General features: G+C 42.1%; 1 protein-coding gene across 1 annotated transcript in view; it reads left to right on the top strand.

Annotated features, from left to right (window-relative positions):
• The window catches only part of TSPAN4 (tetraspanin 4), a 414,205-nt gene that overhangs the window by 45,196 nt on the left and 346,996 nt on the right, over nt 1-22,013 (top strand). The window lies entirely within an intron of this gene.

Below are 22,013 nucleotides of genomic sequence, written 5' to 3'. Positions count from 1 at the left end.
GAACAATGTGCTTAAATTGCAAGGTTGGAAAGCCACGTTTGTAGATTCTCTTTTTGTCCTGATGCCAGTGCAGGGCACTGTCTCCTTGTGTCAGTTTACAGATGTGGAGATAGCAACTGCATGAGAATTACTGCTGTGTAACAAAGTTTGACTAAAAATTACAGCTGTCTAATGTAGTGTGTGATTCATGGGGCATGGGGGTAGTGGCATTGTCCCCTGACCTTTTCCACTGGGAACTGTATAACCCTGCGTCCTTACTATCCTGAGAGTTGGTCTTCCTGCTGCCTGTCTGGTGGATGCAGATACCATCACAGGATTTTTCCTGTGCAGAGTGTACAACAACCATGGGGCCTGAATAGGCATGTAGAGCATCCTGATCCAGTTGAGATGCACGTGTTACGCATTGTCTTGAATTCAGTAAGCCCTCACATGCTTCACCCTGCTGCTGTTTTGTCGCATGCTCTCAGCAAGTACACAGGAATGTAATGGTTGAAATTACTTTGGCTTTTGACGGGATTTTGGCTGTTTCATTGCTACAGGATTTCTTCTGCTGAGTTTTGTGCTAACACTCATCAGCACAGAGGTCCTGACTGAAAGGCTGTCATTGCTGTCTGAAGGCCTGTACAGGCTAAATTATGATGGCTATTGTTACACACAAGTTTTGGAATGGGAATAGCAGAAGCTCAGAAGCAGTAAACTACTCCCTACATTTTTTTTTTCCGGTTAATAATCTCCAACACAACAACTCACCCCTTCCCCCACCCCTCTGCAAACTTCTCTAAGTGAATAGAGAAACACAACATGTACAGTGAAGTTGGTTTTTTCTGCCTTGCACCAAGACTTATCTGATCATCATGTTCTCAAAGATATTTTAAAACTGCTGGCTGTTATTTAAGGATGCTATTAAAGTCCTTGCTTTGGAGAGTTTGGATAAATGTAGAATTTAATTTAATTAACCTTCATCAGTCTTTCTTTCTGCATTAAAAGGTGACCTTTATAAAATGCCATTTACATACCCAAGAGCCTGGTGCTTGCATTTTTCTATGTCTATATAGCTATATATAAAGGCATATTAAAACATGTTTACATGTAATTTAGGTATTTAAGGACCATTTATTATGAACATTGGTGTTATGTATACAGACATATATTGAAAAACTGTACCCAGTGGTAGGCTCAGGTTGTTTTAAGTATCGTGTAGTTAACCAATTCCCATCAGAAAATGCATCTAGAGCTGATGGATTCATGTAGGAATCAGGTTGCAGCAGAGTGTTTAGAGGCATTGCTGGAGGACGTGGAGGCTATGGTGCAGCCCCTGTATGGGTATTCAGCAGTAGAAGTTCTCTGATCCAAAAAAGCATGTAAGTTTAGCGGGCTGAAAAATGTGAGAAGGCTGTGGCTCAGAGTGGGAAGATGACTGTCCAGGTCACATTGCTTCGCTGCATTTCTTCTGAACCCCAGCAGCAAGGATGCTGTCCCCTAGACTGACCTGTCTTTTCTTGTTCTTATATTCATCACTCATTCACATGAACAATTTTCCCCTGTTTTCTCATGGTAGGGAGTGTAGAAGAGAGACTGCTTAAAAGCTTTCTTCAACTAAGGCAAGCGTGAATAAACACGGTTTTTGTAGACTATGAAGTCTAATATGCTTGTTAAGTTCTTCAGATTGAATTTGCCTTTAATAGGCTCTTGGGGGTGGATTTCAAATGTATTTAAGTTTCCAAAGATGTGAACAGATGCTTAGTAAAATTTTCAAAGCTTTTAACTTGCTTAGGTAGTTTTGAAAATTCCTTTCAATGTCTGTGTGCCTTTAGTCTCCTCAATAAATTTGCAAATCCTTAGAGCCTGTTGTTCAGCATTCAGGACTTGAACAAGGTCTGGAGTCTCTGCCTTCTCTCTCTATTTCTGTAGCTGTACTTATTGCAGCCGGGAGACCTGCGTGCTCACTGTAACTTTGTAAATGCAAATGGGTCCCAGTCTTAAATCTGACCCTCAATAGTGCAGGTGTAGGATGTTCTCTGAATAATTGTTTTAGACACAGAGGGCTTGTGGATTTTGTAATCGACATGTGTCCTGTTGCAAAGAGGGTGTTCTCCTCTCACTCTTTGAGAAAATCCCATCCTTGAACAAAGTTTATATAAAAGAGGTTCCTTGACTGTTAAAATATGCTTGCTCTGATTTATAGCACCACACAGCTCACACACAATCATAACCTCACTTTCTTCTGCCAGTGGAAGATCTATGATAGAAACCAGACATGCATCTTAAAGGGAATTACCTTAGTGTTGGTATCTCTGTTACTTGCCTGCTGAGTAACTTAACAGTGGAGATGAATGGCAGCGCTAGTGCAAAAATAGTTCACTAATTTATCCTTGAAATCTAGCAGGCACACTGGGATTCCTCAGAAATGTTCCTCCATTGTTTAGAGCTGGAATTAGTCCTGTAGTGATGATAGCTCAGGGGTGGAGAGCAAGAGCTCTTAAGTTTCAGGCAGAACAAAAAAGTTGGTGGATTTAACTCCTCCAATGTGTTTGGTTTGAATAACTTACATTTGGGTTATTCATTTTAAGACCCATCTCCCTTTCAGAACCTGATTTTGAAACCCATTAGCTGCAGTAAGCTTTGGAAGAGATTGCCAGAGTAAATATGCAAGAAATACTGCTTGCCAAGCAGTGACTAAAATGAGGTTTGGTGTGATAGCTGGGAACTGGTCCATTGCTTTAAGGAAACTGCATCTCATGTGAGAAGCTCTCTCCAGTGTTTCTTATTGACAAATAAGGTGGGGTTTTTTTTTGTTTGTTTGTTTTCCCTTTTCCTTTGGTAAATGAATACGAGAATGATGTCACTAAGGATCATGGAGGAAATTTTAGCAAATTTACTGATCTAGTAAATAAGGTAAAGGATTTCAGCTTCTAGAATGCAATATGACTTTTATTTTTAAAGTGAAAATTCTAAGGACTTCAGTGTCAAATGGAAGCAGAGCATGAATAAATCTTCTTGAGAAAGCTGATCTGCCAATTAAGCTTTGAGAACCAGTTGCTAGTTTTTCCCAGTGATTGTTTTTGCAATTTGTAGGGCTCTGGTTATGTAATAAAATCACTATTAACCCAGTTCAACAGAACCTTTCAAATGTTAAAATGATTGCTGGAAAATAACAGTCTCTGAAATTTGTACCACACGCTTCTTACTTTGTTCCTGACATTTGCTCCATCATGTCTTATGGGTACTCCTTATAGAAAATGATATTACCCTCACCAGTTAGCAGTAAAAAGTAATGTATTCCTTGTCTGGGACATGCACTAGATGATTAAAAGAGAGACCTTTGGAGGCTGAATTCAGTGATGCTCTAGCCTTTTTTACTTCTGATGCTCTCTGTGTCTCTCTGAGACATTATCTCATTTCTCTAATTCTATTATTGCGTAGTGTTTTTTATCTGTAGCATCCGGCGCTCAGACTTTTTGAGAGTTGGTGACAGTTTATTTTAACAGCTTTGGAGAAGAAAGATGCAAGTGTCTGAACCACCTGGAACTTTCCGCTGACCCCTGTAACTGCTGCTGAACTCTGCATTAGGCCGTGGAAGGGACCTGTGTGGGACCACTGCACTTGTTCCTGAATTGTGCAAGGCAGGATTAAATCCTGGCACTGAAAGGAGTCTGTGCTACTTAGGCTTGCATTGTCTCAGCAAGTTCTAGGAAGCTGACTGTGAAGGCAGGTGACTCCTGACATTGTGGTGAGGGGCCAGGCTGGAAAAATGTCTTGTCTGATTGTAAAGGGGCAGTAAATGCAGGGAGCAAAGGGATGGGAGAGAGGCTGTGGGAATATTGAGCCAACTCAGAGCTGTTGATTTTGAGTGGGTATTTGTACTTCAGGGTGTCGTGGTTTTTCAATAAAGTCTCATCTGATTCCTGCATAGTATCAGGTAGCTTGTAGCTATTTCTGTTTCTGAGATAGAGATCAGCACATTGCTCTGCATACACAAAGGTATTACTGTATCTTGGAGTTCATTCTTGCATAGAGGAGAACTGTTCAGATTCTTCTGCTCAGTGTTTCCTGTTTTTCTGTAGCCTTTCTGGTGAAAAAGGGTGATTTTTTTTTTTTTTTCCTTTTCTCCCTTTCTCACCTTGGTGAAATCCACTTCCCTTCTACCTTGAATTATTCTACAGAGGTGCCTTGACTTCAGATCCTGGTGCCAGGAGTATGACTGGGATACTGCAGGCTGTCACTAGTATCTCATTTCTATGACATTGGCACCTTGCTGAAGAGGCAGGTCTTGCTGATTGAGAGCTGCTGTTCTGGTTCATCTGCCTGCCAGTGCAGTGTCCCTCCATCCAGGATCTCTTTTTCGACTGCCTGCAGCAATAACTCGAGATCTGCCTGCCATCTGGATGGCACTTCCCACAATATAACCTAGTGTTGATTTTTATGTTGGTTTATTGTGTAATGCTGTAAATACATATGGCTGTGTATAACTTTTGCCTAAGTGCTGCAGCTGTAGCAGTGAAAACAGGGGTTTGTGATGCTGAGCAGACTTCTAGCTCTGCTCCTAATTTGCTCTGTGAACTAAGGTGTAGGGTGCTTGTTCTCTTTGAATGTAATTTTTTCTTTTTTTGGCCTGATTTGAACACTCTTAAATCGGTGTAATTTTTTTAAAGTCTCTAAATGCATCTTGAAAAAGGGGCTCTCTGGTAGTATTCCTCTTATGCTACCTATCGTCATGTTGATGAGGAGTCTTTAGATGCAGCTGCATAATATGTTCATGGTATGCTCAGAAATTCCATATGTGCCTTGCAACGCCAGAGAGCGATTTGTGTATCCTAATGCAGCTGCGGATCAGGGCTCTAGCTAAGTTGGGAGTGTTTCATCCCAGCAGGGGTGACAGATTTACTACTGGCGGTGTGATCAGTCACACTGATGACAGAGGCTCTCCAGAGCTGGCAGAGGGCATGGGTCACTGCATGTTTTACTGCAAGACACACATAAAAGCCAAAATGCTTGTATTGTCATAAAAGCTGTCTGTTGAACTTTCTTGTTTTTCTCTTGTGCTAGGTTACATCCCAGAACACTTGGGGAACATGTGGTTCTCATTAAACGTTTCTCAATAGCTCAACAACAGTCCCTAACCGGTGGAGGTCTGCGGTAACAAACAGAGGTTGCCAAATCGCTGGTGGCTGACAGAGCCAAAGTGCTGGCAGGCTGGCAGCCAGCTCACCTATCACAGTCCTCTGCACTGCCAGCCTTGGAGACGTGGAGGTGTCATTTGCTCCCCATTACTTTGAGATGTTGCTTTTGTTTCCTCACGTCTTGGTGTCCAGCACAGGAATGGTGTCAGATGTTAGCAGCACCAGGGAAATCACGAGGATGCAGGAGGTCCATTCGTGCCTAGTTATGCAACCATGGGATGAGTGCATGATTTTTAGAAGAGAACCGTGTCTGATCCTTCAAGGACACTTGGTTGTCCTTCATTTTAATGTGAAACATATGGCTGTAGTTTGAAACTGAGGACAACAATTCAAGCCAGAAACGCAGAACCCTGATGGTGGCTATCTCTGGTGGCAAATAAAAAACTTCAGCAGCCCCTTTAAATCTTTCATTGTATGCTGTTTTCAAGTAGCTTTGTCATTGGTTGCTACAGCTGAATTGATTACTGGTGATTTGAATACATTTGAATAGAGACTGAAATGACACCCATTCCGTACTTTAATTTTAGTTTCACTTTAATTAATTTTCCCCGTGACCTTCTCCCCTCCCCCTCCTTTACTATTTTGAATGCTGCTTAAGCAAAAAGAGGCTGTGAGTAAGATGGATTTATCATGTTGTGTCCTGTATGGAACATTATCTAATTTTTAAACACAGTCATTACTAAGTGGCTGTTCTTGGTCAGTGAGAGCTTTGACTTACAAGAAGTATTTTAACACTAAAAGATGCAGCTAGGCACTATTTTAAAGAAAAGACAGGTCCTATGACATTTTGGTTCATAGAACAAGTAGGTTTCTGACTCTTCTGCCTTGTTTGTAGCTGTAGAGCAGGGAAGAGAAACAAACTATGCTGACTTTCCAACTCTGTTTTTCAAGTGAAATATTGACATTTGGGGGAAAATGCAAATAGGAGCATTCACACTTTTGGTACTTAATGAAAGCAGTATTTGACACTCTGCTATATTTGTAAAGCTTGAGTTAACCTCAAAAGTCAAAGCTGCATTATGGGTGCAACTTTAAAAAGAACCTTCTATCACTGAAATTTGGAGTGGACATTGTTCCCTGGAGTACTTGAAAGGTTATTTGAATGTCCTAAATAGAATATGGAAGAATTAGGTTCCTTTTAAAAATCCTCAGAAATTTAAAACTAGGTTTCCATTCTAAAAATAAGAATTAAGTAGAGATACTTCATTTTGCTTTAAGGAAATAAGCTAACTGCTTTTTACTGGTCTTATGGTGAAGACCTTGTTTGTTTGTGTTTCAGTACAAGCTTGGGGGGGGGGAAGGAATAACAAATGCCTCTGTCATGGCTTCAGTCCAACAAGATATATGAAATCAACATTAAAAGCCAGTCATCAGTGGCTGTCTCTGGCACACTGTTCTGTTCTCTGAGGAAGCGGGTTTCTTCCCACACAGGGAAGATGAATTAGCTGTGTGAGGAAATGGGTTTCTAGGATATTTTTCTGCAGTCAGCAAAGTGAAGTGAGATGATAGCATTCAACTTGTTTTGCTGTATTTAAGGTTTTGAGGTACCTAGACCTTGAAATACTCAACATCCAAATGAGCTCGCAAGAAGCTGGTTTGTATTTTTCAGGCTCTGTTAAGGTGTATAAGGGGAAATCAGAGCCACGCCAAGTAAAATATCTTCAGCAGGGGCAAATATTTCTTTGTAATATAATCAGAGCACTTCATGCACAATGACTGCAGCAGGATGTAATCTGCAAAAGTATCTTGTACTGCTCCTTGTCTGTTGGTCTCTTAAAAAATTGTTTGCTTGGATCGCAAAATCCTGCCCCTAATGTGCCAGTGGTGTGGTTTAGGGATTTTCTATAATTCTGAGCTGTCTGAGATGTTGTACCTAATTACAGAAAATCTCCATTGGAAATATATTGTTTGCACCTTTGCATAACTGGTGATGCTTAGTAAAAATTATTTTTCCTTTTTTTCCCTGCATATGTTGACTGGAGGTTCTTAACCTACCTTTAGGTATGTTTGTTGCTGTCCTAGTTTCAGCTAGGGTAGAGTTAATTTCTTCTCAGTAGCTGTTACAGTGCTATGTTGTGGATTTGGAATGAGAATGGTGTTGGTAACACACAGGGATGTTTTGGCTTTTTGCTCAGTCATGTTTATCCTAAGTCAAGGACTTTTTTTCCTTTGCATGCGTGAAGAGGTTTGCAAGAGAAGCTATGAGGGGGAGCACAGCTGGGACAGGTGACCTGAACTGACTGTAAAGGGATATTCCACCCCATGGAATGTCATGCCCAGTGTATAAACTGGAGGGTTTTGGCAGAAGGGGAGCTCAGCTGGGTTCAGGAAGGGAGGTTGAGCGAGCGGTCTCTCAGAGGACCCTTCTGTTGTGGGGCTGCTGAGGGTTGAAGAACAACGGGAACTGATTGCTACCACAGCAGCACACAGCTGGCAGAATCACACCAAGCAAGGCTCCGTGGCTCCTATCCTTATGGAGATTGGTCATCTGGAGAGCCAAGGAGTGATAGCAGGACCCCCTCACACTTTAGTAGCCCCATATGACCGGTGCAAAAATCTAATGGAGAGTGGAGTTTGAAAGACGTACTGTGGCCTGAATGAAGTCACGCTTCTGTGTAGGATGTAGAATCATGGAATGGGTTAGGAATGGAATGTTAGTCTTAGAAAGTGGTCTGTGATCTACCTCACAGAGGAGCAAGGCTAAAGCTGCATGGATATTGTCACAGAATCAGCCTGGCCACTTTGCAAGCTGGCTCGAAGTCTCCTTAGCGTTTGTAGGCATTAGAGGATAGATATTATCCTTGGCATGTGCTCCTATAATTCCGTGTATTCAACAGAAAAATGTCACTTGGTGGCTATGCTGTATAATGTGTGCCTCATGCTCTCAGCAAGGCTTGCAGATATATTTATAATGCAAGGGCAATCAGAGGAGTCACCCACACAATTGAAATGTTTTCAAGAGATAAAGGCTATTAAATTGCTTGAAAAGACCAGTTGGGTCTCTAGAGAGTGAAAAGCCAATTTTGACCTTACAGAAGTTTTACTTGCTGATTTTACAAAGGAAGTGTTAGCAGAAGAAAAAGATAAATCTATAATGGGATTACTTTCTGCTCAACAAAATGTGCCCAGTAGCAAGCTCCGCAGAAGTTTTATGCCCCTTAAAAAGGAAGTGGGAACCAGAGGGTAAAGCATGCATTCTTCTTTTCCCCAATGGCTGAATTTTGTGGAATCCAGCTCCTCACATCCATATTGTTCAGCATTCCCTTGCCTGGCAGTGGGACTATCCCACAATATGTGAGGGTGATTACATCTATGATTGAGGGGGAGGGCAGCTACTGTACTGAGCAGACTATAACTTTTGCATCAGAGCGTTGTAAATGTACTACTCTAACTTTCTCTTGTAGTAGCACAAACTATACCAGTGTCCAGCATTCTTATTTTGGGATAATAATACCAATGGCTATGAACTGGAAAGCTTTTCCAGTAAAATGTTATTTTGCTGTAGTTGGACTGATTCCATCAGTGCAAAATGACTACCTTGTTTAAACATTGCTTATTTTTTATCTGAAGGAAAATATTGCAGTTTATTTACTCTTTCTAAGATAGTATATTTATTTAAACATATTGATGCTTTTCTGAAAGGGCTATTTCTCAAATCCTTTGCAATCCTTTAGCTTCATTCCTGTGATGGTTCTTATTGAAGAGAAAAGACTCTTGTGTGCCTTTTCTGGCACAGTGGTTAGATGTGTGCACCTAATAGGGCAGTGGAAGTGTTTGTTCAGGAAATACCCTTGTTACTTGATAAACTGGCCAAAACAATGCTTGCTTTTGTATCAGTTCCCTGACGATGCTGCTAACCAATGTAAATACAATTCTGTTTAGCAAGTGAGAGATGAGAGGAGCTTGTTGAATTTTTTTGATGTTCTCTCTCTGCTCTGACTTCTAAACTGGAGTTGTTGACATGAGGGTAGAACTGAGGCATGTGAGGTCTCTACAGTTGGTGACTTGGGGTGTGCCTATGAGGATTGTTACTCTGACAAAGCCTCTGAAAAGGAAAATACTCTGAAGCAGCTCGTTATGGTTTTTACACTGTCTTGTAGATGCTTACTTAGAGATTACAGAAGTTGTCCTCAAGTTTGATCATCTGCTAACTTCATTCCCATTTCAAAACTGGCTGACATGTTCTCTGTATACTTATACATGTAATTTACATGTAATTATGGCCAGCTGGAGTTGCTGAGAGGCTCCTTGGTATGGAGATGAAGAATGTACTACACTGCCTGGCTAGTCCAGAATACGAAATGGGGTGGCCTTTGACTACCATGGCAGAGGCATTACTGGTTAAGCAGATTCCTTAAATCTGACTTCTCTTGCAGGCAGGGGCAAGGGGATCAGAGCTGTAATTAGAATCACTTCCTCTCCCTTCAGCATGCTGCCTTGAGCCATAGCTCTGTAGCACAGGATTTATGCCTTTAGTGTCTGTTGCTCTCACAGAGGGGGTTAGGATGTGTGGCACGAACCGCTGCACAAGTCTTGTGAAGTTGTTTTCGAGCTGTGAGAGCACAGGATAAGAAGAGCTGTCCTGAGCTACAAGAGCAGCTTCCTGCTGCGTTCCGTCAGCATGATAAAAAAGTGGCAGTGTTCTTCAGTCTCCTATTCTTGCACTGCTTGCTTCTTCTCAAAAAGGCGTCAGCCTTGGGCTCCCTTCAGGTAGCCTCCATGAGGGGATAAAAGCGGGGCTTTCTCAGCTTGTTTTGCTGTGTACTTTTCCCACTTGCCCACCCTGTCTCCCTGGTTGGTTGGTGTTTTCTTCTCCACTGAACCTTTAGACTGTTAATTTATTTTATCTTGCAGACACAACTGAAGGAGTTTCCAAGAGGAATGGGTCTGAAGGAATTTTTTTTTCCCTATTTCTCTTTCTTATGCATGCTTCAATTTCCATGTATTGGTATATATTCAAATCCAGTAATTCAGGAGGCAAACAGTCAGGGAAATGAGTCTGGGATGTTTTTGTGAGGTTATTTCTTAGAGTAGCCAAGAGAGCTGTTATCACAGGTGTGAATAGGATATACCTCGTTTGTTGCATTAACATAGTTTTGCCGTAACTGTTCATGTTTGTGCATTCAAGTAATGAAATCCAGGAAAACATCATCACTTCTCCTCAGGTCAGGGAGAATAAGAGAAAAATCTCTGTCTGCAGCTGAAGTCCTTCTTGACCTCACATGGTGAGAAATGACTGGACACACTGCTCTTGAAAGAAAAGATGGTACTGGAGTCATACTAATGAATTGAGATGTATGAGTTCAGTTCTTCTGCCATAAATTTCTGTGATCATGAGTAAAGTTCCTAGCCTCCTGAAAACCTGTAAATGAGGTAAACAGTTCTTTCCTCCCAGCCTCAACTGTTTAAATTGTGATGTCTTTGAGGCAGGAACAGTACACATTGTGTAAATGCACAGGAGGTGAAAGGGCCCGAGCTATCCTGTCCTGTCTGCTGCCTTCGGCTAACTCCTTTGTGGTAAGTACGGCAGCATGGATGTACCGAGAGACTGGAGGAAGCAGCTAGGTGGAATGATATTTTTGAGGTCACTGAAGACATATTTATATCAAGGGGCATAAGAGAGTATCTTCAAAAATTTAGATTTTTAGAGATTTTAGGTGTAGGAAAGCATTTTTCCCCTCATGAATTCAAGCTATGCCTTTATTCACATGCTTTTTAAAAGTGAGAGAAATTATAAACATTATAAAGGCAGAAAGGAGAGCTGAGGGGTTCAGAGAGGAGGCAGGGAGGATGCCAGGCTTTACTTTGGGGAAAATAAGGAGAGTGTTTTTTGTGTCTGCTCTTACTGAAGGCACTCCATGTGGATTGGTGTTAGCGAAGGCTTTACTCTGTGTGCGTCACGGCTTTGTAAATGCTGGCAAGTAACACTTACAGACTGCTGGACTCTGTATGGAGTGCTGATCTATAGATGGTTTTTCTTTTTCTGTAAAGGACACCTCCAATGCTAGCTGTATTTGAAGGCACAGAAAATAGGTTTGAAAAGCTACACACAGCAGCTGTCATAATTTACTGTAATATCCTGCTGTTTAGGATAACTAATGAGTGCGTCAGTTCCTTGGATATGTTGAGCCAGATCATTAATCAGTATCAACTGACCTTGCTTCATGGAACTGGGGGGACTTCCATACGAGCTGATACGCATCGTCTGCATTGGGAGATTAATGTCTGGAAAGGAGGTGATGTAAAACTGCTGGCTGGATTTGTGCTCACTGGAGATGAATTCTTGTACCTGGCTGAGTGTTGGGGATATTTCGGTATTGGCATATCATGGAAAGCACGGACCAGTTACAAGAAAACACTTGTATTTCTATGTTTAAGTGCTGTTTCTTAAGCATCTCTCCTGCTCTGTAGAACATGAGCAACTTGGATCATTTAATACTTCACAACCTGTCCTGTAATGAGGAATTATTTCCAGACAGGTCCAGAATTTTCTTGGCTTCCTGTGGCTGACTTTTGCTCCCATCCAGCTGTGAGGTTTCATCCTTCTGCTTTATCCTCCCGTGAACTGCCTAATGTTAAAGCAGATGAGAAGCAAGATGATGTTATCTTCATAGCAGGAGTTTACTTATATCTTAAGTGATACAAGGTTTTGGTACAGCCACAGCTTATTTCTTTAGTATAGTCTCAGTGTAGATAGCAACAGCAACACTTCTAATAGTTGCAAATTAAGTCTATGTTTTCAGTAGAGCAGTGCATTCTAGTGTGATAGTGGATGGGCATCAGCCAAGCATTGAGTGCAGCACTAGCTGTACAAAGGGAATAACAACATGCTTGTATGAAAACTAGAGTCGTTCTAGCCAGACTGAAGGTGAGTCAAAAGAGCAAAGGCAGATGGCAGAAGCTGCTGGGGAGAGGCAAAGATAAGACATCATCATTGTTATTGACTTGTGGGCCTGGTGTGATTCTAACAAGAAGTATGCTAGTTGGCCATAATGCTGTAAGACTACTAGTGGCCAGTGAACAGCTGTTATCCCTGGAAGTTTAATCTCCACCTGTAACGTTTAATCTAAGTTGCCAGCTCTTGTGTGATTGTAGCAAACTGCAAGGCAGAAGGACAACCAAAGGAAAATACTTTAAATTTCTGTTTTCTTGGGGATGGATGCTTCTTTGTCTTCTATGAATTTCTGAAGCTCCATGTTTGGCTCTCTGTCTCATCATAGACTTGTGTGGAGCTTTGCTTTTTTTTTTCTTAAATATGTATTTTTATGTATATATGATATATATATTTTTCCCTATTTCCCCCCATTTTTTGAAGTAGATGCAAGCAATTACTTGTATGCTGTACTGGCCAGTCTGCCCAAAAAACCCCAGAAATTTCCTGAGGTAAGCGCAGTTAAGAGGTATTGTGATAGATGGATTTGAAGGGCTGATCTTGGTTGCAAGATGGACCAATAAGTTGAAGCATTGTGTCTATAATGTGTGAGAACTGAGGGGTAGAGAGGTGAAGACTCGAGCCCTGTTGGTAACTGCTTTGCCTGTGTAACAGGGATCACGTCAGGAGGTAAAGAGCTGCATCTGCTGTCAAGTTTCTTTAACTAATATGGTGCAGTGTGGCATTGCTGTAACTGATTCGGCACAAAACTTTTGAAAACCATTAAATAATTTAACGTTGTTGATTCCGAACCCAGGTTGGGTCTCCTGACAGAGTGTAAAATATTCCAGTGTGTTTGCAGTAGTTTATGTCAGTCTACATTTCTACAGCAGAACTTTAAGCAAACAGAAAACAATGTTGATTTTTGATGAGGTGCATTTGGTTTTTCTGAGGCCTCGTGGTGGTAAGGATCCCATTAAATCTGTTTTTTGAATCCTTTTCCAGAGGGAAGATGTTTGGGGTACCAGCAATATGTATTGTTTTTTAATATCTTTGGTAAAGAATCTTAGTACCTAGATATTGATTTAGATGCTTTCTAAACTGTGCAGGTAAGTGTGGGTAATAAACTGTAATTGATCCTGTCTGAAGGTCATAATTTGACTCCTGTGTAGATCACAAAGTTCCAATGTATTCCGTGCAGCTTTTCTTTAATCAGTCTCTCGTCTGGTCACCGGTTCTGATAGTGGTGTGTTTGAGAGCGTTCCTCTTTGGACAATGTGAGTGCTGCTGTCCTGGCTCAGAGCTGCTTCCCCGGCTGCGCGGGTCACATCCAGTGCTCGCACCGTTGCCAAAGCCCAGCGCTCCGGAATTGCCGCACAGCAGCTCCTCATTGCCCGGGAGTGTGTGCGGCGGCCGCGGCCCGGCCGGGAGCGTTATTTGTAATGGCTGGATGGCGGCTCGCAGCGCTGCTCTGCCAGCACGGCCAGCCACTCGGCGGCCACATGGAAGAGCAGAGCAGAGGGAGTGCTGCAACCCGAGATGGAAAACTCACTCGGATTGTGTGCTTTGGATGGGTGGTTTAGGAGAGCGAAAGATCAAAACTGGCCTTAAAACTACGAATGTGTTTGTGGTAACTTAAAGTTACCGCAAAAGGCAAAGATGGGAGAGGTGCGTCTTCTCCCTGGAAGTACCATGGTAAAATTTTTATGATGTAATTTACTGTTTTGGAGATTTTCTGGGAGGAAAATGTACCTTGGTGTATCCCCAGCAACAGAATTAAGGTAGCAATTGTTTTAAGTCACTAGCTTAAAAGAATAAGCTGGAAAGCTTTAAAAATCGCCTTCCCCCCTGGAAGTGAATGTTTTGCAGATATTACAATATTAGAAGACTCAGAAAAACTCAGACCTCCTCAGGTAATTTACTCATTGATTGAGGTAGGAAATTAGATGTTGTTACCACCAAAATTTCCTTTGCCTTCATTGGCTGATTCTCCTGTCTACCTTGCTCCTGCACAGGTGCTTCCAAAAGTTTGCTCAGAGCGTGTCTGTGGGAGGACATTTACCTCTTGCTCTCGGTGTAACCCTCTGGGCGCGCACTGGGAGCGTGGTGGCGCTTGGTTCAGCTCCCAGCTGCGCAGCAGACTCCTTGGGAAGGTCACTTCTGTCTTCCTGCACTATGTCAAGTGTTGTGGATGATCTGAGGACAGCTTGAATGTTGCTGTGAGTCACTGTCGTGCCACAAACACCTCTGAAAGAGTGTAGTGTGACCCGGGACCTAGCTAGTAAACTATCAGTCAGCTCAGGCAGTGCTGCTCTACCCTTGCTCAGAGGGAGCTTGGAGAATGGGCAGGATCCTGCGCTTGCTGATTTTGCCATCCTCGTGGTATCTCAGGGCCATACCCACAACAGCATGGCAAGAATAGTCCTTAGGCTCATAAGGAGGACAGAGGGACAAGCATGTGTAATACTGGAATACTGTAAGAGATGTATCAGCTCTTTGGGAATTGGAATATTTCCTTTAGAAAATACCTTTGATCTCTGTTTAAAGGCATACAGTTGGCTGTGTTCACTGGGAATATATTTCAGAAGCTAAGTACCTGTCATATTTAAAAAATGCCCGATGTTCCCCAAAAGCCCAGGAACAGTTTTAAGAATCACTGGATGAGTATTGGAATCAATGCATTTGAGCAGTGCTGTGTCTATATTTGTTTGTGTGTATAATCATAGTCATAGATATGCAATTAAACCTATTCTCTGAAAAGAAACCTCTTGAATGGTGAATTTGAAATAATGACAAATCAGGTGGAGATTTAAACTTTCCCTAACCATTTAATAGCATCTAAATTAAGAAATATTTGCTAGTGCAGATTTGGCTAGGGCTTTAAAGGAAAATGAAAGTGCTTGAACCACAGGAAATCAATGGCCTAATCGTCTGGAAAAAGAGTTCATTGCAGTGCCAGGATAACCTGTGAGAGCAATAGACTATTCTGCAGGTGTGGGGAGAGTGTTTGTCATTGAAGTTCTACAGCAGAAGCAGTTTCATGACAGGTAACTTGTGAGGTTCTGAGACTGATTGGGAGTTGAGAATGTCATATATAGCTTGTGTCAGGGAGGGATTCAAGAAAGACTAAATGAGGGATGGTCAGATACTCTATTTTGGTAGAAGCAGTCACATTTCCTTACTTTCTTTCATTATAGATAATACTCTTTTAGAAACAATTTAAACCTGCTTTCTTCTCTTGTTGAGGTGTAGACACGTGGGTAGCTGGATGTGCAGCTGTGGTGAGAGCTTCAGGTTGTGCTCTGGGTGAGGGACACTGTGGGGGCGCCAGGCATGGGGCTGTGACCTGGTGCTGACCCTTTGCACAGCTTCCCACTGTGAAGGGACTTTGGTCCCAGCAGTGAAAGTCTGGGATGGTGTGAATGTGACTGACAGTGGCTTCTGGATGGCAAGACAGGGGAGTTCCCTTAACAGTTTTCTTCCAAGGACAGTAAAAATTAAGCTAATAAAAAAATCACAGCAAAACAAATGAAGAAACAAACAAACAAAACCATTCCACCTTAACTTCAATAAAAAGCAAATCCACATCTAAAATGGGAAAAAAATGAAACTTGAATAAATGTATAATTTATTGCATATCTTCTTAGTTTATTGAATGGTGTTGTATCTTCCTTAACAGATTGACACCCTGAATTTGAGAGTATGGGATATTTTAATCTAAACATCTATATGTTTTATAGTTACTACTCAGGGAAAATCAGCCCTTTTTTGAGGCATAGCAGCTAAAACCGGAAACCAAATGTAAAGCTGCAGACCCCGAATTATGGTTTCATGTTTTGAACTTTGAGTTCAATAGTTTTGAGTTAATTATGAATTTTGAAAGTATTACTATTATGACCTGCACTAATAATTTATCTTAATTATGAATGAACCGTCAGCATCAGGAAGCCTTTCCTTTTTGACAGATACAGAAGGATGTCATGGGAGCTGCTCCTGTGCTCTCTGGTGAGATGTAGCATGTCCTCCAGATATCTTCTTGGGATCTAGAAACACTGGATACAAAGGCAGACCTTGAAAGTTATATGATGATGAAGGAAGGCAGCGATTGATGCAGAGAGACCTTCAGGAGTCGACTGTGTTTCCTCCTTTGTTTGCCTGCTTTGAGAAGTAACTACCCTGGACTGCACTGGGACACTCTCATCCTTCCCAAGGGATGGGTTGTTTGTGTTGCTGATTCTATCTAGAATGGCCAGGGTATGGAAGAATAGAAAGCCTCATCTTTTTGCTCTGTATTTGGGAATAAAAGTCATAAAAAATGAAAGTGCCTCTGCATGAGAATAAAAGTCATAAAAGTTAAAGCTTCTCTGCATGAGAAGAACAGACTTTATTACCAGTTAGGTTGAGACTTGGGAACAGCCAAAGCAGGACCACAGATCTTGCAGCTATCAGTGCTAAGTGCTGAGTACAGATGACTTTGCAAGCAGAAACACAGGATGCAAATATTTAACAAAGCCTTTTTCAAGCTCACAGGAGGGATGCAGAGTGCAAGTGGATGTTTGGAGCAGAGTGCCTTAGTGACAATCTGCTGTTTGCACTAACTCTAATAGAAGTTACACGTGCTCATCAGTTTAAGAGCTGATATGTAAATGGGCTGCAGTTCCATATCCTGGACTATGTCAAGAATAACTCCAGAAAATAATATCAATCCAGTGGTTTCCAGAGACAAGAGTGAACTAATGTTGCAGGAATATGGTTGTCAGGGTTAATGCTGATCTAAGGAGGATAAGAATAGCATATAGTTCAGGAAATCCTTAAATAGGAGTGGGAAGGGAATAACTATTTATACATTCCCTCATGTTTTATATATATATAATATAGATAAGATACCAGCTGGAGGTAGCTTATCCGGCAGATTTGCTGGGGCTTGAGTACATGGTGATGGCTCTGGGCATGGTAGGAGAGTAGTCTTGTCTGACAGTGTGAACATGTCTTGCATCAAGCAATAGAAATTGAAGGAAGAGATTTCAAATGATTGCAGGTTGTCAAGTTGTGTTTTGTTTGAGAGGGGATGTGGGCAAAAAATACAATGTTACCTTAATTAAAAAAAAAATCATAAAAAAGCAGAGGTGGGTAGGAGACTGGTGGGTGGTGATAAAGAGAAGAATCTTGCTGACATTTCTTTTTGGTTTCCTCTTAAAAACAAGAGCAAGCAGTACTCATGTCTGCTTTAAAATATATTTTCCACAGCCTCTTGTGTTTAGTAGGACTTCAGAGAATAGCGTTTTTTTTTTGTTTTGTTACAGGCTGTGTGTGCCAATACAAGAGTTCAGTCAGTCAGTAAATTTCCTGAATTAGTTGCAGTAGTTGGAAGCAGTGCAGAGACTGAGAAGTCCCCTTGTCACTGGGTGAAGGTGACAGTGCCTAATCTGTGTGGTCCTAGTAATTTCTGTGTGCTCTCTTCATGGCAGGGAAGTTGAGTAGTGCTACACATGTATGTCCTGTGTGCTGTTGTGACACCAACTGGAGCATCTCTTTGCTGTCCCTGTTAAAATCTAACCCTGGGTGTCCGTGACTGCTGGCAAAAAGAGGTCACATAGTAAAGCCACATGGGAGGACCTACACAGCAAAGCCTTTCTAGGATCAGCATTGAATGCCATTGATGATGTCTCTGTTCATAAGGATTCTGTTTCTTAGGATTGCTGCCCAAATGACTGCAGTTTGGAATTCATCACAGTTTGGGTGTTAACTCAGAATAGGAAGGATGGAGCTGTTTTCTGGTTTAAGGGGAAGAAAAAAATTGTTGGTTGAGCTCAGATGAATGGAAACCCAGGCAATATTAGCACATCATGGTACCAAGTGTTTCCTGCCATGTCCACCCTTGGCCTTCAAAAAATCCAGTAAGTCTCTCACCTTTGTGTTTTGCAAAATCATGGAGCAGATCCTCCTGGAAGGTATGATGAAGCACATGGAAGATAGGGAGATAGCTGGTGACAATCAGCATGGTTTCACTAAGGGCAAATAGTGCCTCACAAATCTGGTGGCCTTCTATGGCAGTGTTACAGGGGTGGTAGATGAGGGAAGGGTGACTGATGTCGTCTACCTGGACTTGTGCAGAGCATTTGGTAGTGTCTCACATAACATCCTTGTCTCTGAAATGGAGAGAAACGAATATGATGGCTGGACCACTCAGTGGATAAAGACCAGCTGGAGTGATGGGCCTGTGCAAATCTCATGAAGTTCAAGGGCAAGCATACGGTCCTGCCTCTGGGCAGGGGCAATCCCAAGCAAAAATACACACTGGACTACAGTGGATTGAGAGAAACTCTAAGGAGAAGGGCTTGGCAGGGTATTGGTGAATGAAAAAATGGATTATGACCCAACAATGTCTGCTTACACCCCAGAAAACCAAGTGTATCCTGGACTGCATCCAAAGCAGCGTGGCCAGCAGGTCAGGGAGGTGCTTCTTCCCCTCTGCTCCTCTCTAGTGAGACTCCACCTGCATCCAGCTCTGGGGCCACCAACACAGAAAGATGTGGACCTGTTGGAATGGGTCCAGAGGAAGGCCACAAAAATGACCAGAGGCCTAGGGCATCTCTCCTTTGAGGACAGGCTGGGGGTATTGGGGTTGTTGAGCCTAGAAGATTTTATAGCAGCTTTTTGGTACTTGGTGGGTCAACAGGAAAGATGAACAGGGAGTGTAGTGATAGAATGAGGTGCAATGGTTTTAAATGGCAAGAGGATAGATTTCAATTAAGTATTTGGAAGAATGATGATGATTAGACAGTGGAACAGTTGTCTAGAGAACTTATGGCTGCCTCATCCCTGAAAGTGTTCATGGCCAGGTTGGATGGGGTTTTGGGCAACCTGGTCTAATGGAAGGTGTCTCTGCCCATGGCAGGGGGTTGGATGATCTTTAAGGTCCATTCCAACCAAACCGTTGTGTACTATGAAGTAGCACCAATCTCTAGAAAGTACTGGAGCACTGAGAGGTGTTCTAGAAACCAAGTTCCTTGACCAGTGTGCAGATAAATACAAGCCCTAAGGAAAAACCATCCTGTGTTACAACAGAAACTCACCTTGATCTCTGTATTTGACGGGAGTGCCAAGGGAAGAATGGAAGACTAGGAAGAATGAGTTACAGGTATTTCAAAGCAAGAAAATTGGAGAGCAGGACTTTTATCTAACTTAGGGTGTCCAAGTTTCTTGAAAGCTGAGCTATCTGTGACAGATTTTTGATCGGACAATTTGAATTTGACATTAGGACTCAATTCGCCTGCTCTTGTTAAGCTGTAGTTTCCCCCCACTAAGAACTTTTGAAGTTAGCCTGGAAAAAAGAAATCTCCTAAATGGTTGGGAATTGTCAGGGAGTTTTTTAGATGGACTCCAGGTGGTGTGGGACATGCCAAAGGGCCTGGAAGCATTTGACACAAGCCAGGACAGAAGATAGAAAACATGCCTCTGGTCTCTGGAGCAGGATGTCTGGAGTATCTGGATTTGAGGGGGGCCTTGTAGCTGCAATTGGAGTTACACTGCAGCTGAGGTTTCTGTTACTAAACTTAAAGCTTAGAGGCCCCATTGTGCTCAGCAGCACACGATGATTAGATATGGATGTCTTGTAAAAGAAGATCCCTGGTCAAAAGAAGAGACAGGAAAAAAACCCCAGCCTGAGAATGAAGGTGGGACACAAGCAGATAAAATGTTTTGCCTGGGATTATACAGCAGGTCATTTGTGGAGAGGGAAGTGGAGCCCTGGACTCTCTGCTGGTGGTGTCACCACCTTCTTTACTGAAAATTTAGTTGCTTGGGTTCACATGTTGAATGAGTCAAGGAAAATCTGTGCAATGGCTATGATACTCCTCAAAGAGGAGGATTTTGGACATGTTCTAGACTTGAGGAGTAGATTGAGATGCAGCCTAGTGAGGTCATGTCCTCTCATTAGTGTAACGCTGCCTCTTCTGAGGACAGCGAGCACCTCTGTTTCAGGAGGTAGGGCTGCAGTCTGACCAGCCCTGCCTCACGTGGCTTTATTAACGTTGTTTAATGGGCATGGTGGAGAAATGGAGGTACTGGGCTGTACACAACTACCCAGGCTTGCTGCAGGCAGTGTTGTGTGCATCCTCCCGCATCTTCTCTGCCTTATCTCTTGAGCTGCTCCTCAGCTCTGTTGAAAGCACGTGTGACTGCAGTGTAGATACAGACTTCCTCTTGCATTCCTATGGAAAAGATAAGGCGTGCAGTGTGTTCCTGTGCATCTGTGCTTATGTTTATTGTGCTCTCTAGGGATGCAAATGAATGATAAGGCTGGGTCAGGCCAGTGGTCTATCTAACTTGTTTCCTTTTTTGCAGCTGCCAAGAGCACCTGCTTGAACCAGCCAATATCAGTCTAAAAAAGTCACAGAGAAAAAAGGATTTGTTTGAATTGTTATTACTAGAGCTTCTAGTTCGTTCTTATTTCGTGATTGAGTTTGTTTTTATAGGAAGAATCTTTGCTGTTATGAGTCACTCTGGCTTAAAAGCAGGATTTTGCTTTCAGATGCCTTAAAAGGTGATGTTGCTCCTGATATTTGTCAAGTTTAGGAAAAAAAACCAAATTGAAAAATCATCAGGCAGCTCATTCTTCTCAAGAAACACTTGAGACTTCCACAGTTCTTTGTTTTAGAAAAATCAAAATAAAGCAATGCTAAATGAATGCTTTGCTGATGCCTCTTCAGAGCCAGCTTGATTTATATAACAGTAAAATATCAGACAGCGACACTCCTGCATGTAACAGGGATGTAGCCTGCTTGCTGGAGTGTTAGTTTTCTAGACCATCTGGAAATTAGTGTCATCAAACACCTGAAATAACAAGATTAAAAAACCTAGACAAACAACAACAAAAAAGGTCGGAGTTAAACTGTGGCAAGCCAGGCACAGTTGATCTACAGACCTAATGTCTTTCAAGTGGGCAGATAAAGTGCAATCTTGTCTGTGTGTGGTCACTAAGGATGGAACAGTTCTTTTTTAGAGGTTGGCTTTTTAACTCTACATAATTTACAGTGGGGATAATTTCACTGTGCTTAACTCTAAAATCTATCTGCAGTTCCAAACTTAATGCTTAGGAAACGAATACACTAGCAAAAATCTTGTGGCACAAAACAGTGGTGTAATTCATTATCAGCTATAAAGCTGCCAAGGAAAAGGAAGGGATTGTTCTTCTCAAAAGGTTTTGTCTGCAGCTCAGCTTGCTGCTGCTTCTGTAGGTAGAGCTAACCTGTTATGCATTGGCTGATTATGTATTCAAATGTTTCTATGCATTTGAATATAGCTATAAACTCACTTTTCCCTTGCAGCATCACTTGGTGAAGTTTTACCACTCCCAGCAGAAGATGCTTTTTATTTGTGGGTATTTGTTGCATAAGCTGCTTCCACAAAACTAAGCTTGTTTCCTTGGCACTTGTCAGCCTCAGAAACTTGAATATTTAGAAGTATTTACCAGTTTCACTTTTCCTTGCCGTGACCTTTCCTTGCATAGGAAACAGAAGCCCACACTCTCTTCTGAATGCTTTCTGTGCATTATTCCTTGGACCCACAAAACTTGTTTCTTGTGCTGCTGGTGGACTATAAGTCACAGCCTATTGTTCTGTAGACACTCTTCATCTGGACTTTTCTCTGCATGCCCAAAGTGCCTTTTTCTCTTGCCACTGCATGTTCACTCTCACATTACTAGTTCGTGAGTGGAGTCAATGACAAAGTCACCTGTTTTTAATGTGGGATTTTTTTTGCCTGTATTGAAAATGTGCAAGAAGAGATTTTCTCCAATAAAATAACGTTTTTTTGGTGACCCAAGTTTCATTTTAGTAACAAATGCCACTGAGGTTGAAGAGTGTGTGGGGAAGTAGAGAGGTGAGCTGAAGGGTATTGTGGGACCAGTAATATTGGATTGAAAAGTTTGTTCCTGAAGTGACTCCTGATGATCACCTGCC

Source organism: Chamaea fasciata, unplaced genomic scaffold (assembly GCF_029207755.1).
Source record: "Chamaea fasciata isolate MVZ Bird 193981 ecotype frontalis unplaced genomic scaffold, bChaFas1.0.hap1 SCAF_7, whole genome shotgun sequence".
NCBI classification, from domain to species: Eukaryota; Metazoa; Chordata; class Aves; order Passeriformes; family Sylviidae; genus Chamaea; species Chamaea fasciata.
This window is presented reverse-complemented; position numbering and strand designations above follow the sequence as displayed.